Source organism: Humulus lupulus, chromosome 7, assembly GCF_963169125.1.
Source record: "Humulus lupulus chromosome 7, drHumLupu1.1, whole genome shotgun sequence".
Lineage (NCBI taxonomy): Eukaryota > Viridiplantae > Streptophyta > Magnoliopsida > Rosales > Cannabaceae > Humulus > Humulus lupulus.
This window is the reverse complement of record NC_084799.1, coordinates 68,988,155-69,006,533: the sequence shown is the minus strand read 5'-3', so window position 1 is coordinate 69,006,533 and position 18,379 is coordinate 68,988,155.

The following is an 18,379-nucleotide window of genomic DNA, read 5'->3' as shown; positions in this document are numbered from 1 at the left end:
GAAGACGTGTCTCGGATGACTAGTTGTACTCCCTCCTTCTGTTCTCTAATCTACTAGGATACGAGTATGGCTCGGATTGTTTGTCACTCTACCGTCTGTCTACCCTGGAGTCTCTACAAGTGTCTTTCCTTGGAGAAGAGTGATAATAGTTAGCTTCATCCTCCTGCCATTTGATATGTGCCCAGACCTTGGCAAGACGTCTTCCATCATCTTGCAAGGATACTTGGTAAGTTCTTTGCATATGTCTGAGTTGTAGCAGAGTCCTTTGCAGAAGGCTGAGATGGTTGTGTCCTGATTACAATGGATTATAGACACCTTCTCTTTGTTGAAGCGGCCTACGTAATCTCATAAGGGCTCACCCCGTCGTTGAACTATGATGTAGATGTCTTCTGCAGACTTTTCAAGTCTCCTGCTACTAGCAAACTGCTCAACAAAAGTGTCGGTCAATTATGAAAAAGTAGAAATATAGTTATTAGGTAAATTAGTAAACCACTAAAGGGCTAATCCAATTAGACTAGAACCAAACCCCTTACACATGCATGTTTCCCTCATGTCGCATGGGATGGCAACGGTGAACATTCTCTGCCTAAATTGAGTGATATGATCATTGGGATCAGACGTTCCATCAAACATCTTCATGTGGGGGAAGCTGAACGTTTTCGGCATTTTGACCATGGCTATATCATCGACGAAAGGTGAGTCGGCGTAGCAGCTTGCTGCACTCTTTTTAATAAGGGCTGGCATTCCAGGAATCCGCTAGATGAGTGCTTCCATCTCGACCAATTTACGAGCCAGCTCAGGATCTTGGATTGTAAGTGAGCTAATGTTGGTGTGGTGGGCTAGCTCGTTCATGGTTGGGTGATTCAATCCGATTATCTGCTGCTCACGTATATTCCGACCAGCTCTAATGATGGTCTGGCTGGCTCCAATGGTAGGCTAACTAACACCTGGAACCTACTGTTGTCCGAGTCCAGTGGCTGGCTGACTAGCTCCTGGAATCTGTTGTTGCCCAGCTGCCGAGGCTGGCTGGCTGACTCATGGAATCTGCTGCTACCCAGCTGCCAAGGCTGGCTGACTCCTGGAATCTACTGTGGTCCAGGCACAGATGAATGTCCATGTTCAGTCATGGTTACCTGTTCACCTGCATTGGCAATAGAATTCTGTATGTTAGACATGGTGGGTGGAGTTTGATAATTCTTTACCGGGGATGATGGAACTGTCTCTCTCAGTCTATCACTGTTAGAGATAGGGGTGAGGTCACCCAAAGGTTGCATCGGGCTAATCAGGCCTCGAAAGCAGGATGGCTAAACCTCAGTGGCTTGAGAGGACATGGCCTCCATTCGCACGAGCAGGTCAGCATTCTCAGCTTCGAGCCTCCTCATTTTCTCATGTTCTTCATTCATCTAGGTGGTAAGAGCAGCGAGTTGGGTGGACAAATCGGGTGTCTCAGTCATGCCTGGCATGGCTCTCAAGTGAACTCCTTGATTTCTTTGTGGATCGTTTGATTGATAGGGCCCCACGGTGGGAGCTGTAACACCCCACGTCATATGGTTGCTTCCTGGAATGACGACTGGCCCTACAAACCAACACAAGTCTTTCCAACGTGCTTTGTCCTCACTCGCACGCTTCCTGGGAAAACTTCCCAGGAGGTCACCCATCTTGAGATTACTCCAAGTCAAGCACGCTTAACTTTGGAGTTCTCAAGTGATGGGCTACCGAAAAGAAGATGCATCTAGTTGATAAAGGTAGTACCCATCAATCTTTTTAAGCCATCTTCAACTGTGTAGTCTCATACCTACACAGTCTTAGAATCATCACACTTGACCTTCCCCAGGCGGTGTGGGATTGCAAAGCTTTATCCGGTCTTTCCCCCCACGGATCACGGGATACTGACTATCACAATCACCCCCCCTTAGGAGTCCGACGTCCCCGTCGGCCACACTTTCGGCTAAGTCAAGGCTTTGATACCATTTGTAACGCCCCACGTCACTATTGCTACTTCTTGAAATGACGATTGGCCCTATAAACCAACACAATTCTTTCCAACGTGCTTTGTCCTCACTCGCACGCTTCCTGGGAAAACTTCCCAGGAGGTCACCCATCTTGAGATTACTCCAGGTCAAGCACGCTTAACTTTGGAGTTCTCAAGTGATGGGCTACCGAAAAGAAGATGCATATAGTTGATATAGGTAGTACCCATCAATCTATTTAAGCCCTCTTCAACTGTGTAGTCCCATACCTACACAGTCTTAGAATCATCACACTTGACCTTCCCCAGGCAGTGTGGGATTGCACAGCTTTACCCAGTCTTTCTCCCCATGGATCACGGGATATTGACTATCATAGGAGCCAAATTGTAGATGTGATTTCCTACAATTGATTAAACAGGCACCAGCAACCTATCAAGAACAAAGAGAGAGAGAGAGAGAGTTCAATTGGGAACACCGATGGGGTGTCAGCCAAAGGGACTCTGACGCTCAAGTTAGTCGGGTTGTAATGAAAGCTAATTGAAAGTAATAAAACAGTGATGTAAATAATGAAATAGTGACGGATGGATGAGTAGTGCAATGGTCAGAGTGACGGTGGGACTGAACGGCTGGGTCAAGTCTGGTGAGGTCAGATCAAACTGACTAATTCGACTTGCTTGACTGGATCGTCAAGAGAAATAATAGCCTTCATTTCAAAAAGAAAGTAAAATAGAGTCAAGTGTTTATCAGATGCCCCATCCTCAACCCCTGAGGGTCTTATTAATAGTTGTTCTTTTCTTTCTGTTCTCCTCTCATCTATCTCCCCCGTCTGAATAGTTCTCAGTAGTTCTTCTCCGATATTTATGGGAAGAGGAGCGTGTACTTTGACTGCTTCAATGTCCCTGGCTGACTGAATGTATTCGGACTCTGGCCTGGGTACTAGCTAGCCTGTTTGATGGTTTATTCAATATGTGTGTGCCCATTTACATTTTTTTGGGCCATACTGGCTTATTGGGCCTAACGAGCTAGTGACTGACTAGTTGGACTTTAATTGTAGACAAATTTTGTCCACTACGGGACCCTATATTTTTAATAGGGAAAGACTACGGTGCTGACAGTGTTTTGTCAACGCCGATGTTGACAAAAGTTAGTTTCGACATGTGGATAGTTATAAATTCTATTTTTTCAATATCACAGTACATATTGTAGTCATTTAGAACATCTCACAAATTTTCAAGAAATTTTGAATAATTTACGATACTAAAAATAAGGTTTAAACAGTCGAATTTTCCACGTGTGCCTATTTTTGAGTGCACGAATGCAACAAGTTGTTTGAACTTTGTTTTCGGTACCGTAAATTATTCATAATTTCTTAAAACTTTGTGGATGTTCTAAATGACTACAATATACACTTTCATAATGAAAAATTAGAATTTATAACCATTTACATGCCAAAACCAACTTTTGTCAATACCAGTGTTGATAAAAAATTGTCAACATCGTAGTCGTTCCTATTTTTAATAATGCTAATCTAGTACCTTGTAATTTGAAATCGTATATATTTGGTATCGTGGAGTCAAATTTGATCAATATGACCCAACTATCTTCAATTGTATGTAATTAAGTAATTAAATTTGAATTTAAAATCTATATAATTGAATATAATTTTGTTAAAGGTAAGGGTATAAGTATCTTTTCAAAGATAATTTTAAAATAGGTAAATACCACCTTAGACCCTATGTTGTGCAAAAGTAATCAATCGAACCCTTTGTTTTGTTAAATAACAAATTGGACCCTACGTTTTGAAAAATAGAACGAAATACCCTCGAGTTTTATTAATTAATTAATTTAATAAATTAAAAATTAATAAAAATTGAAATAAAATTTAAAAATTAATATATTAATTAACACTTTAAATAATTAAAATTAACAAAAAATTTAAATATAATCCTATATTTAAATCATAAAGTTAACATATGGACCAAATTAATCTTAAAAATTAAAATTCTTTCTTGGAATAACCAAAAATGCATTAACTCTTCTCTCTCTCAAAAAAGAAAAGAATCAAATCCAGATTTAAATCCCCGCCACCATCCAAGAACAGTTTGGTTCTTTAAAAGTCAAATTTTGAACTAAAATGCAGTAAGTGAGGACTTCAATCAACACAGTAACCATAGAGAAAGAAACATGGAAAGAAAAAGGTAACAATGGGAGTGTCTTTGATGCTAAGGAAAGGGAAAATCTTAGATTTACAAAGCAAATATATATACATTATTAGTGTTGGGGTTTTATGCCCTAATTAAAACACAAATTCCTTGTAATCTCATTTTATTATCAATAAAAGAATAGAAATCATTTTTTGACTTGGTCAATCACTTTGCTCACAAGTTTTATTTTCGTGATTATTTGTTTAATAGAAACTTCTATTAAATCCCGAGCATATAGTTAATCCTATTTATAGTGACGTAATCATAGTGGAATATAAATATGATTATATGTTCAAAATAAGTTAGTCCTAAGATTAGTCAGTGCACAGGATTTACAATGACTTACCAATCTACGATATGATATACTTAATTACAGTGTTATGTTCTTTCCAGAACATTAGCAAAGTAGATAAGATCGGATGTATTGGTTACATCGGAAAGGACTAATATTGACAGTTGATAAGATAAGTAAACATACCGCTATTATCTATTCTAGTCATATCATATAGTTAACCATAGGTCAATTCAATCTCAATTCTGAGTGGTTAGTGTTCTAACTGATTGTATTATTTGAGTTCTTTGACTTGTTCGTTACCAGCTTACCCTACGAACTAGCCTATACTTACATCTTGGGAACTAGGTAGTATAATTGAGTGGGAGTGTTAATCATAGATGTGAACATCTATAGCTTCTGATGAAGAAGTGAAACGATGGTTTCATTTTAGTTTGGTTCAAGGTGTTAAATGATAGAGATCTCATTTCAGTATTTAAATTAGTTTACTAAAATATCATTTACAAGGAACTAAGTGTTTTAAGGATAAAATACAATGAAGGGTAAAACTGTATTTTAGTCCTATCTCATTGTAGACCGTCTATAGAGGATTGAGTGACAATTAGGGTTGAAACAATGGATAATTAATAGTGTATCTATATTTGTTATAGAGCGTTCTATGAATTCAAGAGTGCAATCCCGAGTCTATAGTGGAGTCACGAGGAATTAATAAGTTAGTAAATTTATTTGTTAGATTTATGATAACTTATTGGAGCTTGATTTCATAGGCCCATGGTCCCCATTTTACCTTGGATAAATCAACTAGATAGTCTCAATTAATTGATTTAATTATCAATTAGAATTATCAAAGTTGACCAGGTCAATTTTGGATTGTTTCATAGAATTATGTAATTTAAAGAAGAAAAGAGAAATTAGGGCAGATTTATTAATTAAGATAAATTTGTATTTAAATTAATAAATAAGTTTAAATCAAGGTTCAAATTATAAATAATTAATTTGATAAAGGATTTAATTAATTAAATCAATAGAAAATAATACATGCCTTGATTTTAAGTCCAATGGACTTATAATCAAATGGGAAATTTCACGGGCCTAAAGCCCATGATAATTTCGACCTAGGGCTTCAAATTGGCTATTATTTTATTGATTTTTTAATTAAATTAAATGGTCTAATTGAGTCTATAAAAGGAGTGCTTAGAGAGAAGTCAAAAGATAAGTTTAATCACTGGTTTTCTGATAGTTTTAGATTCTCTCTAAACACAAGTCATTTTCTAAGCCTCTTTGTTATTTTCTCTTCTTTTCTCTGTGTCTATCTCATGTGTTGAGAATTGCCCACTCTAGTCTAGGTGATTCTAAAGATACTTTGGAAGACTATGAAGATTAATAGAAGATTGGTTCAGTTTCTTGATAATACTCTGCAACAGAAATGATACAAGGGTTAGAGAAACTAAAGGCAAGACTCATTCATTCCACTGTGTATACTGTAAGTATTCTTATCGTTGATTCACTTTGAATTCAATTTTAGAAATATGTTCTAGGTTATCTCATATTAATTTGTTTAATATTAGATCTACATAAAAATAAATAAAAATCTTGTATAAGTTTCCCAACAATTAGGGTCCAAGAGCCCAGTTCTATAAGCCAGTCCGCCTAGTAGGTCCGCCGAAAAGTTGTCGAAGAGTATAGATCGGCATTCAACAAACTAGTCCACCGAGCAGTTCTGTCAAAGTTGAAGAGCCTATATTTTCATATAAAGTTGAAGCACGTGCTGAAGAAGAAGAAGAAGAAGACGAAAAATGATTAAGAAGAGGAAATAACGATTTGATAATGTTGATTAACATTGTTATCCCTAAAAAATCCAAGGATGACATGGCAAATGAGAAAGCGGCACATGGCACACAAATCAGGGAAAAACGATGAAGTATTGTAAAAGATCGATGAGCAAAAAAGATAGGTCCAGTACCTATCGGGAAGTCGACCAGGCCTAAACCCTCTAGGGGTGGTCGGCCTGCCCTAGCCCCTAGGGTTGGCCGGCCTGACCCCAACCCCTAGAGGTGGTCGGCCTGAAATGTTCAAAAACCCCCTAGGGGTGGTCGGCCTAGCCTTACCCCCTAGGGGTGGTCGACCTGACCCCAACTCCTAGGGGTGGTCGGCCCTAGCATGCCCAAGAACCCCTCGGGGTGGTCAGCCCGCCCTATCCTCCATAGGGTGGTCGGCCTACACTCCCAAAAATGGGTAAAACTCAAGCTCGTTCAGACTGAGATCAATAGGCCTAGCACCAAGAAGATCAACGGGCCTAGCACCCAGAGGACCAACGGGCCTAACCCAAGCTTTAAAGGGTTGTCGAGCCTAGTACCTAAGTCTCATAGACCAATCTAGACTTAGCATTTTCCCAGATGTTTCAATCATGCATTGTCTACCATGATCCAGAGAAACAACGAGAAGACCCACGATCTCATAATCATGGGGAGGTGGACACGTATCTCCACTACCTAATAATTGTGTACCAAACCACGATCCTAGTACTACTGGTCATGTATCAGCCCCTGGGTACTATAAATAAAGGACCCGGGGCTTCATTGAAAGGGATCTGAGGAATTTTTTGGGAGAAACTCTGGGCAAATTAGCAATGAGTGAATACTTTTGTTCATCAGTGTAATTGTCTATCGAGTGATTCAATACTAAAAGCTAAGTGGATTAGGTTATTATTGTTCATCAGAACAGGACTGAACCACTATAAAATTTATGTGTGTTTGTTTAAGATACTTGTACTATGTCGTTTACTACATTTATTTCGTTCAAAAGGTGTCATATATTGTACATATGACCGTTGGCCAATTTCACAGGTCAACATTTTGGTGCTTTCATTGAGAGTACAAAATCAAGAAACAAACTTTCATCATTTATACGATGCCTCCAAAACCCAGCCAAATGAAGAAGACAACTCCTAGGGATTCCAACACTCAGGATCCCATCGATCCTGTTAATGAACCTCAGGTGGAGGTTGGAGACCAACCTGATGCAAAAAATCCACAGGATGCTCACGAGGAGATGGCACAGTTTTTGGCGAGGCAGGAGGCCTTTGCTACAGAAATTGCCCTCCAAAGAGCGAATATGGAACAACAACGACGTAAGATAGATGAGCAGGTCCAGAGGATGATCCAGAGGGACCAGGAAGCTGACCGGAGGCACCAGGAGGCTGTTGTGGCCCTTGAGGCAACTACCCAGTTAGCCCAAGCTAACACAGAAGCCGCTGCTCAAACGGTGAGGAAGGCTCAGGCCAAAGCAGCAGGAATGCGAGACAGCAGTAACAGGGAGTCCTAGAGGAGGAGTCAAACCCCAAGGACGCTCTCAAAGCCAATTTCCCATCGAAAAGATGAAGAGGCACAGTCCAAGACTGCCTCCTCCATGACTAAGAAGAATAACACTTCATCTCTGAGTAGGAGTGTTACCAACATGAAGGCCCCCTCCTAAGGGGACAGACGAAACAACGCAGGAGATGAGGGTCAAACATCTGAGAGGCATGACAAGAATGGAAATGGCTGCTCAAAATCTCAAAGTCATGTAGGAGGAGAGGCTCGGGGGCAGGGTCACACTGACAAGGGCAAGGCGAACCAGCTACCCCTACACCCTCAGTCTCGCAAGGGAAAGGAATTGATGAATAACACCAATACCCTGCTCGATAGGCTTGGGAAAGATGCAAAACCTCAGGATCTGAAGGAAGTCATCAACAGGAGGACCATCACTCAGGAGGGGGTACCAAGGACGTCTACCCCACCTGGAGCAGCGGTCCCACCGGCAGTGCAGGCTCAAATAGAGGCACTCGTCATGGTTGTCTAGGGTCTGACAAAGAAACCTCCCAATATCGAGCTGGCACATAGAAGTGGGAGTCCCTTCAATGCTAATATTCATGCTGCTCAACCACCACTAAAATACAAGACCCCGAAACTCCCAACATACACTGGGAAGGAAGACCCAGTACGACACATTGGAAAGTTTGAGGATCAGATGGAGTTACTCGGTGTGGAGCATGGTTATAGATGTAGAGTATTCCCTACCACTCTCTCTGACTTAGCTCAAGAATGGTATTGGAAATTCAAACCCTGGATCCATCACTTCTTGGGAGCAGTTCAGGAAGGAATTTTGCAAGGTCATCAGTGCCGAACAGATTCAACCAATTTATGCCAATTAGCTAGCTGACATCAAGCAAGGGAAGGATGAATCCCTGAAGGACTACATCCAGTGATTCATGAGAGAGGAAAACCGAGCATCCACAGTAATAGATGAAGGGAAGTTCATTACCATCTTGGCCAAAATAATTTATCGTAGTCCCTTGTGGGATAGCATACACAGGAACCCCCATCAATACCTTGTAGGAGTTCCTGGACCAAGCAAACAAATACATGAAGCTAGATGACGCTATCATGAAGGAAGAAAAAGGCATAAACCATCTAACCACTGTCAAGGCAGATAAGAACGGCGCAAACCCTCGGGGCGACAATGGGGGCAACGGTAAGAAGAAGAATACCTCAGGGGCCGAGCAGGGTGGAGAAAAGAAAGCTAAGTCAACATCTGCTGACAAACAGCCTAAGCATCAACCCTACCAGCCCAGGTTCACCAATTATACCGTCCTGACTACATCAAGGGCTGAGATTTACTTGGAAACATACCAGGAGGTACCATACCGAAAGCCACCACCCTTGCGTTCGGAAGGAAATAGGGACAAGAATAAGTTTTGTCGTTTCCATAATGATTATGGGCACGACACCAACGAGTGAAAAAAGTTGAAGGATGAGATAGAGTTTCTTCTCCAATCAAGAAAACTCTTAAGGTACCGAGTCAAGACCAAAACCCCGAGCAGGAATCCAGAATTCTGAAGGAAGGGGAGTCCACCACTGGAGCCAGCGGCCATAGACTTCACACTGGATACCATATGTGGGGGACCCCACATAGCAAGTAACAGTAACAATGCTTGGGAGCGATATGCAAGGACCCTCAAACATGAGGTAGGGGGATCTTCCCAATGCATGGCAATCGAGGAGCGGTCTCCAAAAAATCCAAAGTATGAAAGTGAAACTCTCACTTTTACAAAGGATGACGTCAAGCACATGAGGTACCCCCACAATGACCATCTGGTCCCTGCCATTCAAATTTCCAATGCCCAAGTGAAGAGATGCTTGGTGGATATGGGAAGCTCAATAGATATCATCTACAAATCATCCCTCGAGAAGATAAAGCTCACGGTCAAGGATCGACACCGTGTTCCCAAGTGATGTATGGGTTCACAGATGAATGCCTAGCACCAATATGAACTATCAGACTACCGGTCACGGTAGGGGATGCCCCCAGGCACGAGACTGTGATGACAGAATTCCTGGTAATAGATTTCTCATCAGCTTACAATGTAGTGCTCGGGAGACCCCTTCTGATGGCATTACATGCAGCAGTATCCATCTGGCATCTATATTTGAAGTTCCCCAAAATCACAGGGCAAGGATGCGTACAAGGTAACTAAAGGGAGGCACGAGAATGCTATAATGCATCAGTGGTCAAGGCAAAGAAAGGAGCATGCATAAACAACATGGCAGTAACCTGCTGCAAAGAAAAGGAAGGAATCAATGAGGTTGTCAACATGGAAGTTGACATTGAAAGAAACACTCTACTGGAGTCGGGGGCTCCTTTTAACGAAGATTTGTTCCTATAGAAAGTTTCCCAAAGTGAGGGAAACGACATAGATCCTCGCTTTGGGGATGACGTCATGGGGGTAGGACCAGTCGAAGATCTTGACGAAGTCCTACTAGATGAGGAGGACCCGACTAGAGTAATTAAAGTTGGGAAGGAGCTAAAGGTTCAAATAAAGGCACAGTTGGTAGAATTTTTGAAGAAAAACCAGGACATCTTTTCCTTGTCACATAAGGACATAGTTGGAATTTCTCAATCCATGATAAGTCATGTCCTCAATGTAGACAAGAACTACCCACCAGTGCAACAAAAAAGGAGACTGCTTGACAAAGACCGATCTCAAGCCCTAAAGGAAGAGGTTGAGTGGCTTAAGGAAAACAGTTTTATAAAGGAGGCCTACTACCCAGATTGAGTATCAAACCCCGTGCTGGTCCCAAAGCCAAAAAGGAAGTGGAGAACATACGTGGACTTCATAGATTTGAACAAGGCCTGCCCTAAAGACCGCTTCCCACTACCCAAAATAGACAAACTGGTCGATGCAACAGCAGGATATGAAATACTCTCATTCCTGGATGCGTATTCTGGGTATAATCAAATAAGTATGCACCCTCCCAACGAGGAACATACCAGCTTCCGGACAGATAAGGGATTGTACTGTTATAAGGTGATGCCATTCGACTTGAAGAACGCAGGAGCCACCTACCAGCATTTAGTGAATGGCATGTTCTGAGACTTGATCGGCAAAAATATGGAGGTATACGCCGATGACATGTTGGTCAAGTCCAAAGAAGCTGGAGGGCATGTTCGAGACTTGGAGGAATGGTTTGCAATACTTAGAAAGTATAGCATGAAGTTAAACCCTCTTAAGTGCTCGTTTGGAGTTGGTTCTGGTAAGTTTCTCGAATACATAGTCAATTCACGTGGAATCGAGGCTAACCCCGAGAAGATCAAAGCATTGATCGACATGAAGTCACCTACCACAATCAAAGAAGTGCAAAGCTTAACCAAGAGAGTAGCTACCCTCAGTATGTTCGTATCAAAGTCTACGGAAAAGTGTGTCCCTTTCTTTAACTTATTGAGGGGCAGTAAGAAGATCCAATGGACCGAGGAATGTGAGGAAGCTTTCCAAGCATTGAAGGAGCATCTCGCTCAACCTCCCATCCTAGCTAAGCCAATATATGGTGAAGTATTATTCATCTATTTGGTAATCATCGAGCATGCAATCAGCGCTGCTTTGGTAAAAGAAGAGAACAGGGCACAACACCCTGTGTACTATATCAGTAAAAGGCTAGTAGGTGCGGAGTCTAGGTATCCCCCTCTTGAAAAACTTTCCTACTGTTTAGTAATCTCCTCTTGAAAGCTATGTCCATACTTCCAAGCTCACTCAATCCGAATCCTGACCGATTAACCGCTGAGACAAGTTCTTTAGAAACCAGAGGCTCCTGGACGATTACTCAAGTGGGCAGTGGAACTAAGACAGTTTGATATCACTTATCATTCGAGGACGGAGATAAAAGGACAAGTATTGGCAGACTTCATAGTCGAAGGCACCAACCTTGAAGACCTTTCCTACCAATCGGATAATGGAGATACCGAGAAGGAAGGAGATACTCCTGTATGGAAGCTATATGTTGATGGAACATCCAATGAACACAACTCAGGCACAGGAATCATACTGGTCACTTCGGAGAATCACAGAATCCATTGCACTCTCATATTTGGATTCAACGCTTCAAACAACGAGGCTGAGTACGAGGCATTATTAGCAAGATTACGCTTATCTTGGGATGTACATGCACAGTCCCTGGAGATATTCAGCGATTCCCAGCTAGTGGTGTACCAGGTATTGGGGGAGTATCAAGCCAAGGGACTTAAGATGGTGAAGTACTTGAACAAGGTGAAGGACTTGTTGGCGCAGTTCAAGAAATACTCAATTATATAAGTCCCGAGAGAGCAGAATTCCAATGTCGATGCCTTAGCCAAGCTTGCCAGTGCCAAAGATGCAGACACCCTGAATGTCGTTCCTGTCAAACACTTAGCAGAAAGAAGCATAACCGAGCATGAGGCACTACCTGTCGAGATAGAAGATACATGGATGACCCCTATTACTAACTATCTCAACTAAGGAGTAGTACCCAGTGATCGGAATAAATCAAGGAAGTTGGTGAGATAAGTTGCACAATATGTGATAGTCGAAGGGGTCCTATATCGACGAGGGTACTCCCTACCACTGCTAAGGTGCGTTACACCTGACCAGTCAAAGTTGTTAATGATCGAGGTACACGAGGGGTTTTGTGGGGATCATGCTGGGGGGGCAAAGCCTATCAAAGAAAATTCTAAGACAAGGATACCTTTTGGCCGACGATGAATGAAGACTCGATGGATTATGTCAGAAGATGCCACAAGTGTTAGATGTTATTCAAGATACCTCGGGTGCCACCTAACAAATTAACACAAATACAAAGCCCTTGGCCCTTCGCTATATGGGGGATCGACCTGATCGGAAAGCTACCTACGGGAAGAGGAGGAGTCCAATTTGTTGTTGTAGCCATGGACTACTTCACCAAGTGGACTAAAGTAGAACTGCTCACCACCATAACCTCGAAGAAAGTCTAAGACAATGGGACTCAATTCGACAGTGATATGTTCACCGACTTTTGTACGAGGCATGGAATCACAAAGAGCTTTTCCTCGGTAGCACACCCCCAATCTAATGGTCAAGTAGAAGCAGTGAACAAGACTATCAAAGACACTTTGAAGAAATGCCTTGAACAAGCCAAAGGAGCCTGGACAGAGTTACTTCCAGAGGTCCTATGGTCACATCGAATGACGGCACGAATGGCATTTGGGTATGAAGCCATTCTCTTTGGCATTTGGGTATGAAGCCATGTTGCCAGTTGAACTCAGTCCCCCATTGCATAGACGAGAGACATACGATCAGGGGAGGAACCATCAATTGATAGAAGAGTCACTCGATTTAATCAAAGAAAGATGAGAAAATGCAAGTCTCAGAGTAGCAGCACATCAACAAAAAGTGGCCGAATACTTCAACTCCAGAGTGAAAGATCAAAAATTTCAAGTTGGGGACTTAGTGCTTAGAAAGGTGTTCCTAAACACTGAGGACACTACAACAGGAGTACTAGGACCTAATTGGGAAGGTCCATACCTTGTGGAAGAGGTGATCCCACCAGGGACATACAAGATAGCTTGACTGAATGGAGAACTAGTCAAAAACTACTGGAATGGCGAACACCTCCATCGGTACTATCAGTGAAGTTGTTCAGCAGCGACACAACTTTTATTTTGCAAATGTAGCATTTTCAAACATCTATGTAATAGCCATTGTGCTTCAATGAATGAATTTAATTTCTAAGTTTCTCTTAATTCTTTAAATTACATTCAACAAGAGACAGGTTCTAGGACCTTGTCGCCAAATTATGGATCATGTTCGATCTTGGTTCTTGAGGAACCTATCAACCCATACGATCCAAACGAGAGACATGTCCTAGGACCTTGTCGCCAAATTAATGGATCATGTTCGATATTGGCTCTTGAGGAGCCTATCAACCCATAAGATCCAAACAAGAGACTAGTCCGAGGACCTTGTCGCTAAACTATTTGATCATGTTCAATTATGGTCCTTGAGGAACCTATCGACCCACACGATCAACAAGAGAGACAGGTCCTAGGACCTTGTCATCAAATTATGGATCATATTTGATATTGGTTCTTGAGGAGCCTATTGACCCATAAGATCCAAACAAGAGACTGGTCTGAGGACCTTGTTGCCAATTTATTTGATCATCTTCAATCTTGGTTCTTGAGGAATCTATCGACCTATACAATCAACAAAAGAGACTAGTCTGAGGACCAGTCGCCATCATCAGATCATAATCAAATCAAGTCCTTGAGGGACCGATTGATAATTTGATCTAAGACTTGTTACAGGCTCAATTAGCCCATCTAGACCCGGTTGGTCCAACTTAGACACTTTTGTCTACAATCATTATAACGAGTACATGAGAGATTACGTAGATCGTGATCGACACTTGCTACACAATCTGGATCTGTGTGTAGGTATCATTACTATTGAGTATGAAACCATCACTCGACTACCAATGAGGGACAAGCATTTGCTGCTTGCATCATTGGGTAAAAAGGATAGTACTATGTGTCTAAACGCTCGAAGCAAGGCATGGTCAAGTATCAAGTGGCCAAGGTTTTTAAACCCATGATCACTTGGGGGGCATATAGTACATACCGATCGAGGTATACACAAGCAATGAGGGTGTGACCTTAAGTACTAAGCAAGCTCAAGTTTTTCCAGGACATTTGTTCAACATATGGTCTGAAAGTGCAAAAAACAAAAACAAAAACAAAAAAGGCATTGGTGGTCGGCCTATCACCCATGGGGTGGTCGACCTAACCTGTTTTTTTCATGGTACTTGGTGAAGTATCATACTACTCACATTACCATGGTTGTTAGCATGAAAAACATAAAAGGGTAAGGTTAGTATGGCACGTGAAATACATGTGTTCAGAGTATACTGATACCTGAACCAATGAGGGTTGTGAGTTGATATACTTAGTAAGCATTGGAAATAAAAAAAATTCAATCAATACACTGAATACTCATAACAAAATAGCATAAAGGTATAAAATGATATATGTAAAAATTGTCAAGTACAAGGAGCCCCGCCAATGGCATGAAAGGAAAAGACAGAATAAAAGACCAAGAGAAGACTAACTAGGGCGAAGAATATCATTTGAAGGACCACCCTAAGCCTCGGCACCCTCACGAGCCAGACACTTCCTAAGCTCCTTCACTCGCGTCTTCTTAGGAAGGAAATCCAAGTTCAGATCTTTGTTGGACTTCCAAATCAAGTAGAAGTAAGAAAAAGCTGTCTCTGAATACTCCTCTCGAGCCTTGTCCCGGGCAGCTTTGACCTCTTTCTCCTTCTTGACAAGAGCATCCTTCCACAATTGGTCCATGTCAACAATTAGCTTCTCTTTCTCAGCTTCAAATTATTGAAGTTGATCGGCAAGTTTCCCCTCCATCTAGGTTATCCTAAGAGTCAACTCGGTCACTTCCTGCTGTTTGAGCTCCATAGTACTATGGAGGGTGTTGATTTCTTCATCCTTCGAAGCAATGTCAGCATCCCTAAAGTCGAGAATGCGCCTAAGGTCCAGCACCTCTTAGCAGATAGCTTCAAGCTTAGAACGAAGGTTGGAGAGCGTAGTGGTATACTCCACAGACCTATCATGGACATGAGAGACCAGCATCAGTGCTTGCAAAAAAACATATAAGTGTTAGATAAACGTCAGCACACAAGCTACACAAGACAAGAAGGAAACTGTAAAGGACTCACGCTCTAAATGTCTAGGAGTGACTTTGTTAGGATGGTGCTCAAGTCCTCATTCTTAATCCTATTCAAAGTCGTTGTTGTCTGCTGCAGATGAGATGCTCGATCCATGATGGCACCTAAGTTCCGTATAGCAGACTGGTGTGGCTCAGATAAGGAGCAGGCGTAGAACAGCAGGCCCCTGCTTTACTGAAGATGGGAGGAACTAGTGTAGGCAGAGATGGCTCTACCTCTGCAACTGGACTAGACGACAAAGGAGTCGGAGGAGGCACCTCAAGAGGGACCTCCATTATCGACTGGCCTTGGTGGGAGTCGACCTCTGCTAGGTATGAACAAAACCGAACATGTATGAGCCTGCAAAAGAAGATCAAATGTTAGAATGATATTAAGCACAGATGAATCATAAAATAAAGGTGATAAAGTGTCGAACCTTCTGAATGAGATTCGGGCTCGAACGTAGTCTCATCAAAGTCATCTGAAGTAAGCGATGAGTAAGCGACATATGCACCCACCTCATCACCCTCCTGTCAAGCAAGCACAGGCAAAGAGGGTACCTCCTCAACATGAATAGGTCCCAGGGAGTCTATGGCGTTCACGGGCTCGGGACCATCGTCATCCGGAACATCAGCTATAGTAGGAGGAAATAGCCCGACCTTCCTAAGGTTCTTTGAAGTAACGAGGGTCTTGACATTCTTCTCCTCAGGGGTCATGACAATCAATGCCTTGGCCCTAGCTGTCATAGCCTGGGTCGGGAGCGATCTATAAAAAGGCCCAATGTGCTTAAACTTGGAGTAGTTAGCCTCTACGTCCTTAGTGAAGAAATAGTTGTCGGCATATCTGAACGCCTTGCTATTTCTAGAGATCTCTTCCAAGAAGGTTTAGGTACCCTCGCTCAAATAATGGTGGAAGTGGAAATACCCCGAGTTGCGCCGAGAAGGGTTCGTCTTCAGGTCAAATAAGTAGTGGATCTCGTGAGGCACTAGAGCAGCCCATTTTCTGCGATGATAGATAATGTACAACGAAGATAACACCAAGATCGCATTGGGAGCCAGTTGAGAAGGAGTAATACCAAAATATTCTGCAATGCTATGGAAGTATGGATGAAGAGGAAGTAGGGTGCCAGACTTAATGGCAGAACGTGTCCAAGCGCACATACCCAGAGGGGGGTCCTCAGCTCTATCATCTAGACCAGGGATAGTAATAAACACGCCAGAAAGGTCAAAGGTCTTCCTTAAGTTCTTTACCTTTTCTTCAGTCATGTCAGAGGTAGCCCCTTGAACCACACAACCTCGTAATCATCAGGGTAAGGCTTCTCAACCGGTTTCCATATGATCTCACTGGCCAAGGTGGCCCCAGAATCTGATGAATGAAACTCCTTTTGTCGTCTCTTCTTCTGCTGCGCAGCTGGCAAGATTGTCTTGCTCTTGAAAGGAAGGCGAACCACCTTAGGCCAGAACCTGTGAATAGAACGCTCCTGAGGATGAGTAGTGTAACGCCCTAAACTCCAGGGACCGTTACGGTGTGCCTTATAAACAGTGCTAAACTCGCTAATCGAGTCATTTGGCCAAAATCGTGTACTAAGTATGATTAGCGGTTTAGGGATTAAAAATCTTGGTTAAGATGTAACGTTTCATTAGAACATATAATATATATATATATTGGGATCCCAAAATTATAATTTCAGAGTCTACTACAAGAAAATATTTGCAAAAGGTCGTTCTATGCGGCAAAGCAAGGTTTAACCCTAGTTTCTTCTCAACCTCGGTCGTGGTTGACGAGCAGCTGCATATGTACACCTCATCACCTAAGCTCTCCAACTCAAGGATGATCCAACTTTATTTTGCCTCTACCTGCACCACATAGCACCCGTGAGCCGAAGCTCAGCAAGAAAACACAACATAACATGATATAATATCAACAATGTTCATAACAGTCACTCAAGACTTTTAGTTTAAACAAATAGGTGACAATCTCAAAAGTCACTAATATGGGGATAGCACCCTTTAGCCATGTGACGATAGGATCACCAGGGCTTAACAGATAGGTGAGCATCTCACTAGATTTAGCAGGATAGGTGCATGGTGATTAGTCACCAACATAACCTTCCTCGTGACTCTAGAGTCATAACTATGGAACATCGTTCCCTAGCCATGTGACAAGCAGTCACCTGGGCCATATGCCCTGGCTCTGAATAACTAGTCTTAGACTAGACAAGCGCTTATAATTTTCATCGACCTTCTGGTCGGTCCAGCATTAATACCCCATATGAGTCATTCAACGCTGATATCGATTAGATCTAATCTTCATTTGGCTCGGCGTTCGTGACGCTATGCCATTTCTGACTCTTAGGTCAGTAAAACACAACCAGTGTTCAACTCATTGTGAACTTGACTAGTAAATCACAGCTTCACAAATGGATCTAACACTGTTATCGATTCTGACTAATAAGTTAGTGCCACACACAAGTAAGCCATGCCACCAAACATGTATCACATATCCAATATCCATAACAAGCTATTCAGCATGCTTACTTAACAAGTACTAGTACAATTAGGACTATGCACGAACACAGAGGCTCAAGCTCTTAACAACATCATACTCAATGTGTAAAGCATGTCCTATTCACATGTTTCTTGTGCATTATATGCATTATATTCAACAATCCAACATGCACCAATAATAGCCCTGCATGTCATACTTAATAATCAACCAACATGCATCAAGAATAGCCATGCATGTCACATATACACAGGGTGCAATTTTCTTACCTCAGATTCGAGCTAGAACCAATATAAGAACGACCCTTGAGAGCGATCAACCTTTAAGCCCTTAGCGGTCACCTAATCATAACCAAATATGGGACACCAT